Here is an 11,038-nt window from a genome sequence, read left to right as displayed (position 1 = left end):
CTACACATTGTTGATAATATCACAAATCTGTCCAAGCGGATAGAAAGAGGAACAAGTTTCCTTGTCATGTCTGAGGTTCCTTCTGCATCACATGCAGACACTGTGAGTAGGTTGAAGCTTCCTCAAGGATTGTTTAAAAGTTCAGTCCCTTTTCTCACATTTTGTCAACTATCCTTTAAATCATGATGTACTTTTCTTCACAGATGTTTTCTGTTTCCTAAAATAGCCTCCCTTTATTTCCTGGCATCTCTTTAACTTGAAATACCAGCTTCTTAACATTTGGAGAAGAGTGCCGTATTAAGAGAGAGATTATTCTTGTTGAAATGACCATTTCATTTAGGCATAAGTACATGGAATAGCAATACTCCAATCTTTATGGTTAGGTTTAAAATTGGATTTAAAAGGGGCTTAATTCCTGAGGCCTTGTTTGTGCTGCCCAGGGATGCCCAGCTGGATGTCAGCTCAAATTTCTCCATAGGGCTTTGTGTTGACGCTTTGATTGGCTGGTTTGGCACAGCTCTGATTGGCTGGAAGGCACCAAGTTAGGCAAAAACAAGTTGATTCAATCATAAAAACACTCTTAAAAACAGACTCACATGCACGCACATGTTGGGCTGTAACAGTTGGCACGGGTTTTAATACGATTTTAAGCACACAGACACACACTTACACACTCTTACACACACACACACACACACACACAGTTACAACATGTACATTTGAATAACTAGTTGCCTTCTCTTTGAAATTGCCCATCAGTAGCTGCTGATGAAATTAAATGAGGGTGGTTGATAGATGGATGAATGCACAAGGGGGAGGAGAATCAGATCGATTGGGCTGCGTATAGGAAAAGCAGTCTTAACAAGGTGTTGTGCAATACTGGTGGTAGACTCACCCACTGGGCTCTTCGTCATTGTCTTGGCTGTGGAGCCTTTTGGTCTCCCAGACTGAAACAGATCCACAGATAGAGACTATTAATAATGGTGTGTTTTCTGGGAAGGTCCATTCCTGACCGCACTCTGGTACTAATGGTGACTGGGCCCAAGGGAGTTTTATTGGACACACACACACCCACACACACACGCACACACACAAAGGTATAAAGGTACACACCAAAAATGCACAAGTACATACAAACACACACGCACACATAAACACACACATATCAGGTTTTAGTGTGTGTAGTCATGCACGATCATGATTGTATCATGTACAGCCAGATTTAGATTTCTTTGACCATGCGGTTCTGTCTTTGTGGTTGGCTGTTCTGACCATATTCAATGGGCACTTGTACATTGAAGATGTGCTATTCTTCCTCACGGTCAACAAAAAACGGAATCGAATGTCTCATTGATGTGAGGAGTAAAGGGCTGGCATAGAATAGTCTAAGTATTTGATACTGCTTGCATCTGTGTGTGGATAGCTTTGGGATGAGATGTGTGTGTGGACAGACAATAGCCTAAGCCAGAATGATACTCATGGAGCGAGTGACAGGTAGGCAGGCAGGAAGGCAGAGATCTGATGTTGCTTGTATTTGATGAGCTTGTTACTTCTGATACACACCAGAAGGGCACAAAGGCAAGTGGGCATTTTGCTTAGCTGGGAATTAATTAAAGTAATGGGAAAAGAAGCGACCAAAAAGCACCAGAGAAATAGAGAGACAGACAGTCACAAATGGCAAGAGAGGGACACATGTTTGAAAAAAACCTATTATGTTTTGTCCTACCAATAAAGTTCCTTTGAATTGAATTGAGTATGCAAAGAGCGAGAGAGATGAAGAGAAAGGGAGAAAGAGAGAGAGAGAGAGACGGTGGCCCCAGACGCTGAGCACATTGATAGCTGCCTTAATGCATCCTGTGATGCCGGGGCCCCAGCCGAGGCAGAGGGGAATTGGGTTGGAGATGGTGGAAACGGGCTTAGAGGTTCCCCGTGCCAGGCAGCATGGCGGGGGCTTAACAGAAAGCCCTCCGCAGCGCCTCCTCTGTTATTGTTATTATCACAAAAGGCGCAGCAGAAGGAGAGGGGAGCTCTCGAGTTGGCAGGGCCTGGCACAGGCCTGGGGGGGCCGGGGGGGCTGCCGTAGACCTAGTCAGATCAGTTTGTGGAAGGAGGAAGAAATGGAATGAATGGCCATTTGGTCTTGTCAATGGTGGTTTAGGGGGCTGGGGGGGAGGGTGGTCCTAGGGGGGAGACAGTAGGGATTTTCTCGAGGGATCTTGTCGGTCGGTGCTTGGAGCACAGACTTTCAGATCTGTTTGAATGCCGGAGAACTAGGGACACAGAATTTGGTTGAGTGTGGCCAAAACCTTTTTTGACGGTGTGGGGGCTGGGGTGTGTGTGTGTGTGTGTGTGTGGGGTGACTGGGGAGGAGGGGGTGGGGGCAGGGAGGGGGGGGGGGGAAGGCGTGTACACCCTGCTTAAACGAATAACGCCGGAATAGAACACCATATTCCCTCTCGCAGCTCTCCCACTTCAATCATGATCTAAATAAATTGTTGGGCGCAATCGCAGAGGAGGATGTTGAGCAAGCCACGGGACGGAAATTCCACAGTGAAAACTGGGTCCAGACGCACGCAGCCAGGGCGGGCCAGGCCAGCCTCGGGCCCGCTGCCCATTGTGTCATAAAAACCAGGGCCAGGGAAGCACAGCATCCACCATTGGTGTGTTTCTGATAACAATAACATGCTTATTTAGGAGTTTTTCTTTTTGACCCTGCAACCTCATGGTCTGCAGTCAAATGCTCTACCGCTGAGCTATACCTATGACCAGGTCCAGACCCCAGGGTGTTCCTACAGGTATTCCTGTGTCTGTGCTGTTTGGCTGCTAGTGGGAGGGAGCCAGACAGCCTGCAGCATGTGTCCCCCTGCTTTACGGTTGTTCTGTGACCTCAGCGAGTTCATCTGGTTCGTCTGTACTCCAGTTGCTCTCCATGTTCTACGAGTGTAACTGAATTAGTACACACAGTAGAGTAAATAGAACTGCAGTAGGACACAGTACAATAAATGGAACAGCAGCACACACAGTATTAAGAATGTAACTGCAGTAGTACACACAGTAGAATAAATGAAACTGCAGTACTAAGAATGTAACTGCAGTAGTACACACAGTAGAATAAATGAAACTGCAGTACTAAGAATGTAACTGCAGTATAGTACACATATTAAGTATAACTACTCAAGTCATACTCTAAATACGCTACTGTCTATGTTTTGTGTACATGGTGCACGTTGCAGCAATGGTAGTTTCCTAGTTGTCTCAGTGCAATTGTTTTTATAGTGCCACAGTCAAATGAAACTTTTCACCCAGGCTGTAGTGTGTGAGTGTACAATGTGTACTTGTGTATGTGTGTGGTTGTGTGTGTGTGTATGCATGTGTGTGTGCACATATGTGTGTTGTGCCTGATGGGAGTGCAAGTCCGGGGGGGGGGTGCAGCTCTAGTTAATAATTCAGTCGAGGCTCATTATCAAGGCAGAGCAGACCTCTTCTTCTGATTTCACCTTAATTGCAGACAGGATGTGCATCTCTCCCAGCAGCCCCCCCCCCCCCCCCCCCCCCCCCCCCATCTTCCAGTCTCCTTCAGCCCCAAATGACTTCCGCACATCTCTGTCAACCAGCCTCACGTCTGCCTGCTCTCAGGTCGGGCCCGGGCCAACCACTGTGTTAACCGGTGAACTGCCCTGTTTGCGTGCAGTCAATGAATCGCTATCGAAGCTGACGAGTGTTAAATATTGACAAAGAAGCCAGGCATGTGCTTATATTACGAGGTACTTACATTTGTAATCAGATCTTCATAAGGGGCTTCTCCCTTCGGAGGCTCCTGAAAACTAAGATTGATGGGAGGTAATCAGTAGACGACAGCAGGTCGGTGATTAACGCCACTGGAGGGAGGGATGGAAGGATGGAGGGTTGGAGAGATGGAGAGATGGACGGCTGAAGGGGTGGAGAGATGGAGAGATGTAGGGCTGCAGGGGTGGAAAGATGGAGAGATGTAGGGCTGAAGGGGTGGAGAGATGGACGGCTGAAGGGGTGGAGAGATGGAGAGATGTAGGGCTGAAGGGGTGGAGAGATGGAGAGATGTAGGGCTGCAGGGGTGGAGAGATGGAGAGATGGACGGCTGAAGGGGTGGAGAGATGGAGAGATGTAGGGCTGAAGGGGTGGAGAGATGGAGAGATGGACGGCTGAAGGGGTGGAGAGATGGAGAGATGTAGGGCTGCAGGGGTGGAGAGATGGACGGCTGAAGGGGTGGAGAGCTGGAGAGATGTAGGGCTGCAGGGGTGGAGAGATGGAGAGATGTAGGGCTGCAGGGGTGGAGAGATGGACGGCTGAAGGGGTGGAGAGCTGGAGAGATGTAGGGCTGCAGGGGTGGAGAGCTGGAGAGATGTAGGGCTGCAGGGGTGGAGAGATGGAGAGATGTAGGGCTGCAGGGGTGGAGAGATGGAGAGATGGAGCAGTGCAGGCATGGAGAAGTAAAGGGATGGAGGGAAGATGGAATGGAGGGATGGACAGACGGAGAATGGAAGCTTATGGAAAGGAGGTATGGAGGGATCCAAAAGTGCAGGGATGGAGAAATAGAGAGGTGGTAGAATAGAGGGATGACTACTTTTGCCCTCCAATTGCTAGTCCTTTACCCCAACCACATGGTCGACCGCTGGGCTGACCGCTGGGCTGACCACAGAACGGTTCATCCTTGGGTTTGACCATGTCCCTCAGGCAGAGCAATGTATTAAACCAAAGCGATCTCATCTCACCGTTTAATTGCCAGTAGTTTATCTGGCAATTGATGTTGTTTGCTAGTCTGTTTTTGCTTTCCTAAAAAGCTCAAATGTCATGAAAGCAAATAATGGACCTGATTGTCAGGAAAGAGAAACGTCTCACATTAGCGGGACACTTAACTCGTCTACTCCATTATCTGTCACCATTAATGCTGATTATTCTCAATGAAGTATTCTCATGTTCAAGTGACGTTCAACATCAATCAGACAGGGCTCAGTATTGTTGCACACAATCCAGCCTTCTCACAAGTCAGCTCTATAATTCACATTTTATTACTAATTACTAATACTAATAAGGGAAAACAAAGCTTTGGACTCCTATTCCAATGAAACTTTATAGATTATATATGTGAAGTTGAAATCAATTTTGACCTGAGTTTAGAGTCGGTTGGCAGTTCAGACTTGAGGAGCAGATGAGCATGTTTACAAGTTGGCATATTTGTGAGGCTTGTGACTGCCAAATTCATGACGATGCCAAGCTAGATAAATGGAAACAAAACGAAATGTCTGTTGTCTACCACGGCCATAAAGGAGCTACAGTATTTTGCCTTTATGAATATTCATTAGTCCAACGGAACATTCTAACACCTTACCAATTGTAGCCTGAAGTGCGTTGAATAGAGAAGCTGAAGTCATTCAAGACGCTGACTTATTCATGGGATCTTTTTAAAATCATCGACGATATTTTGGGGATTGCAATAAAAACGATTGACTGGATGGGAATAGGTGGAGACTGTGCGGGCAGGCCAGGGGGGGGGAGTAGAGGTTGGGAGCTAGAGACGACATCTCAGTTTGCATTTCTGTGTCAATTTGATGAAAGTAGGTCAGGAATCAAAACTCTGCGTTCAGCATTCTGTCCATGTGGTGGCTGAGCCATAGACGACAGATAGCCTGGGTTGAACCCAGCCTCCCTCTGTCTCTCATGTCTTTCTCTCCGTCTCTCCTCCTTTGTTTCTCTTCCTCTCTCTGTAATCTAACCGCTGGCGTCTTTCGTCTCTGTGAGTGCTGCCCATTCTTTCTCTCCTTATTTTAGACGGCGTTTGAAGGCTCAGATAAAAAGCTCCCAGCCCGCCTTCATGAACATTATAGATTAGGTCCGCTTCTCTACTAAATTGCACTTAAATCCACAGTAGAAGCATTTGGTCACATGTTAATATGATTTGGGATGTAATCTGGAATATTTCCAAATCAGTTTTCTTTTTCAGATTGTAGATTTCAAGGCTTTGTTTTATCCATTGATGAGCTTGGACAGGACCCAGATGTGACTGTTTTAAATCAGAATATGCACCATGTGTGTAATGACGTTGGAAAATATTTTTTGCATTACTGATTATCTAAAGGATTATTTCATTATTATGTAACAAGGCAAATGGATATATGTTGATTTTAAGGTTTCTTTGTTCACAAAATAAGGACATCATGTAAAATCTGTGTGAATATTGACAGAATTTGTCTTGACATGGACCCGAAGGAACACAAACCCCTTCACCCTCCCCTGCCCACCCCTCTTTGTCACCTATCCTCCTCTTCCTTTCCTTTGTCACAGCCTGTCTCCTTCCCTCCTTCCCTTCTATCCTTCCCCTTCCTCCTTCACCTAATGTCTTGCAGTCTGGCGAATGATGTATTTTCTTACCTAAAGCCTGACTTCATCAAAACCTTGATGCCATCGTCTGTACACATACCATTTTGATGACTGCCACTGCACCCCATCGGTAGATTTTATAGTAGCATTAATCTGTCCGTTTAACGGTGTTGTTGAGCAGAGGGTGGTCACCGTACGACGCTGCACTAAAAGATGAGTTACGACTGATGCCTGGGATGAGGAGAGGAGCTCCACACAGACGAGAGGGGCCTGAAAACCAAGATGAGAGAGGACACCAGGCGGTCCCATGAGAGAGGGAGGGGAGGAAGAGGTGGAGAAGAAAGAGGAGGAGTCGCTGAATGAAAAGGAGGAACGAGGAGGTTAGATAGAGGAGGAGGAGGGATAGGAGGGATAGGAGGGAGAGGGGGAGGTGGTTTTGTCATGTGTTCCTTACGATATACAGTCTCTGGTTGAGTCCTGTTGATATGATTGAGGACCATCAGGCTGCGTGAGATCTCAAACCTCCAGCCTGTACCTTGTTAACCCAGTGAACGTGTATTGGAGGGAGAGGGTGTCAGACTGGGAGATGGGGAGTGGGGGGAGGAAATGGTGGCGTAGAGAGAGAGAGAGACAGGGATGGTGGAGAGGATGCAGGGTTTTGATTGCGTGACTGAGCTTTGTGCAGGCCCGTCCGTGTAATTCTCTCAAGTCTGATATTAAGAGGCTCCCTCCCTCCCTCCTCTCCCTCTTTCTTTTTTTGCCCCTCTCTCTTTCCCCTCTCTCTCCCCCTCCCTCTCTCTGTCTCTGCTAATGATCTGCACCGCCTGCCGTTGCCCGGCTGACTGATACCCAGTGACAGCCCCACTCAGGCGGAAAGCCCCCCCCCCCCTCACCCCTCTAACACACACTCCCCCCACCCACCCACATACACACACACCCACACAACATACACAAATCCACATTACCGTTAATGAACCCCACCTCCCACACATTCTCAGAGATGCATTTATCCTGTGTGTTTCTCCGCACGCATATGGCACGCCATGCATCGCCTCAACCCTTCCCCACGTGAACCCCATTTGCCGATCGAGAGTGGCACATGGCGGCCGATGTGCAGCCGATAACATGTGCTCGAGCATGCCTTCGTGAGCATCCTCACGCTCTGTCCTCTCTCCCTCGCACCACTCCTCTCTCTGTGTCTCTCCATGGCGTCGTGGTGTCAAGTGTTGTCCTACAGTCTCCCCAGAGTGCCCAGCCCGGTCAGGGCTCGGAGTACCTCTGGGTGCTGGAGAGGCTGTGTTGGTTCAAGGTACTCTCCATCTCCCTGTGTGCCTCTTTTTTTTCACCTCTGGACGGGGGTGGGGTGGGGAGGGGGGGGGGGAGGGGGAAGTGGGGTGGGGGGCCGTGCCAGGATGGTTAGAAACGAGGTCACTAAGCAACGCTCTCACGCAGCGCTGTACCTCAGGGCCGCCCCAGTGTTCCCGGCTCGCTCGCGGCCCACGGTCCCCGAGCATGGGGCACGGCCCTGCCATTAGCCAGCAGGGGTTACGGGAGGCAAGGCAGGAGGTGTTCTGCTCTGCTCCGCTCTGCAGAGGCCCCCCCCCCTCTCCCTTCTCTCCCTTCTCTTCCATCCCCTGGGCCTTAGCCACAGGTCTAACAGAGACTGGGTCACTCATTGAAGTACTGTACCGACACAAAGACAGAATGGTTCCATAAGAAAAGTAGATGGTACATGGTGGTGCTACTGTGATTTAGAATATTAGATTGTTTTTTGATCTAAATTTGATATTGTCCATAAGCACCGTTATATGCTAGTATTTCTTTTTTTCGATGTCATGTTTCAGTGTAGATTTGTGTGGCATGCAGTGTATAACTTGTTTATGTGACATCCACATTTGTCAGTGGCTTTTCAGGGGAAAATATGTTGTTGAGATGGTCTGTGTATGTTTGTGAGAGTGTGAGAGTGTGTGTGTGTGGGGGGGGCTACCAGCCCCTAATGAAGTTCCCTCTCTTCTTTTTGAAAGAGTTGCTGTGCTCCACCCCTCTGTTGCCAACTGACCGACACACATACACACAAATGCACACACACACAAACACATGCATGCAAGCACACACACACACACACACATGCACACACAAAAACACGCATAAACTGGAACACTGGAACACACACAAACACTCACAAAACACACATTCCAGCATCTCCATTAGCAATTCATGAGGAGATTCTCATTAGACTTTAAGTTCTACCATAGGCCTCTGAAGTGTATGGCTGGAGCGCTTATTAATATTTCATCGTCTCCCATTGAGGAGCTAAAAACGAAGCGAGTCAACCCGCTTCCGCTACAAAGTGACTCGCACTCCTCTTCCGCTCTTCTTGTGCTCTTCCCCCTCTTCTCTCTCGTTAGACTGTCTCCTCTCTTCTCGCTCTCTCTCCGTCTCTCTCTCCCCGTTCTGTGTTTCCTTTCTCCTTGCCACACAGACCCTAACTCAAACTGACTTAATTGGGCTGTCTTTGTTCCAGAAAATGTGGGCATACCTTCCCTCTCACTGGATCCTAACCATTGAGACGCGCAGGGGGGGGGGGGAGAGGAGCGAGTGAGAGAAGGGGAACGAGAGAGAATTGGATAGAATGTAGAGAGATGGAAGAGGGGGAGGAGGAGAGGATGACGAGGAGGGGAAACTAGAGAGGAACCCCAAGTGAACCCTGAGCCCCTTTAGTGCCACGCTGGGATTGGGGGCCGGGGGGTGGGGGGGGGGGGGTTGTGTGTGTGTGTGGAGGGTGGGGTGGAGGGGGTATTTGGAGATGGGGAGGAGGGTGGGGGTTGTCTGTCAGGCTGGCAGACAGGAGCTCAACCCTTGAAACAAACCCATGCATGAATAAGTCAATAAAGGCACGTCTGTATGTGAGGCGGAGAAGCTGGGTGAGCGGGGTGGGGCGAGGGGGGGGGGGGGGGGGTTGGTGAGGAGGGGGGGGGGCAGAGATTCATCAAAGTGAGGCCTGTGCAGGGGCTGGGACCGAGGCTGGGACCGAGGCCGGGGCCTGGGCAGAGCAGGCAGCGTCCATGGCTTCCTGGAGTCTGTGAGAACGAGACAGACGCCACATTCCCTGGCAATGAGAAACAGACAGACTGAGAGAGAGAGAGAGAGAGAGAGAGAGAGAGAGAGAGAGAGAGAGAGAGAGAGAGAGAGAGAGAGAGAGAGAGAGAGAGAGAGAGGGGAGAGAAGAAGAGGCAGTGGGAAACTGAGAGGGAGATCTTTCTATTGGCTGGAATCAAGAGGGAGCATGTGTGTGTGTGTGTGCGTGGGCGTGCGTGTGTGTGTGCCTGCATGTGAGCGCGCATGTGTCAACGTAGGATGGTTTAAGGGTTATGGAGTGCTAACTAAGTCAGAAACGAGGCAAATAAAAGAAAATCAATTGTTTGTTAAAGGATACATCTCTCACAATCCTCATTATGCGTGTTCTCTGTTCACTGTACAACGTACCTTCCAACGAGCAGACATTCCCCATTAAAGTCTGAGCCTGCTTCATTGTAGAAAATAGTTGTAGGCAAGTGAGAAGAAGAATTTAATAACTCTGACCCCAACCCAGTGAATTCAGAGACAAGGATGGGCAAGGAAGAACAATGAGGCTTCTTTTAATTTGGGGATTGAGAAAGTCTCTTTCTCTTGTACGAACCACACCCCCCTTCCCTACGTTTGTCTTTCTGTCTTTCTGTTTGACTTTTGCATTTGGTCTCTGTGTCCTCCCCTCACTCATTGCTCTCCCCATCTCTCTGTCTCTCTGTCTCTTTCCCCTTCCCCTCTCTTACTGTCCCTTCCTGTCTCCTGTCTCTTGCTTTCTCTCACTCTTTCTCTCTTTGTGTCTGTGTCTCTGTGTCTCTTATTTAACGGCCGCTCATAGTCTCCCTGGCAGAGTTTTCCATGACGGATAGGTTGTGCGATTGGCGCTCTGAAACTGTGTCAGATCTGGTTTCCCTGGCAGCCCAGAGGTTCACTCCAGGACATGGCACTGTGGGAGGTGAATGGCCGGGGAGGGGGGGGGGGGGGGTGGGGGGGTGGGGGGTAGGGCACTAGTTCTGGATGTTCTGTCGTTCTGAACGCCTGGCTCTGGTTGTGGGCAGCCATGTTGTGCAGTCACCAGTTGACAAACACAGAGACACAGGGAGACGCTGAGCGTGGGCCCTGCATTCGTGGCAATGGAAAAGCTACTGTCTCTCTCTCTTTTTGACTCTCTCTACCTCTCTCTCTCTCTCTCTCTCTCTCTCTCTCTCTCTCTCTGTCTCTCTCTCTCTCTCACACACACACTGAGGCTTTCAAAAGCTCCTTTCACTGTGTCCCTCGCGTTCTCTCTTTTCACCTCATCAATTTAGCAGCACATTATTTCAGCGCCCCCCCCCCCCCCCGCGCGCGCGCGAGCGAAGTTCTCTGACAAGCCGAGCCTCCAGCCAGTATTTACAAGTCTTTCCCTTTCAACATCTTAACCAGAACCCCCCAACCAACTCTCTTTCTTCACTTCATTCTCTCCCCTGGATTCCTCCCCTGTCTCTCTCCCTTTCTCTCCGTCTACTATGGTCAGGTCTCATGGGGAAAGACAGTTGGCAGGAAGCAGCCTTGCTGCCATGGCAACAGGAACCCTCCCTCTCCCTCAGGTCTCCTTAGCAACTGGTAGCTTGGCATTGTA

The sequence above is a fragment of the Hypomesus transpacificus genome, chromosome 4, assembly GCF_021917145.1.
Source record: "Hypomesus transpacificus isolate Combined female chromosome 4, fHypTra1, whole genome shotgun sequence".
NCBI classification, from domain to species: Eukaryota; Metazoa; Chordata; class Actinopteri; order Osmeriformes; family Osmeridae; genus Hypomesus; species Hypomesus transpacificus.
Note: the sequence above shows the minus strand (reverse complement) of the source record.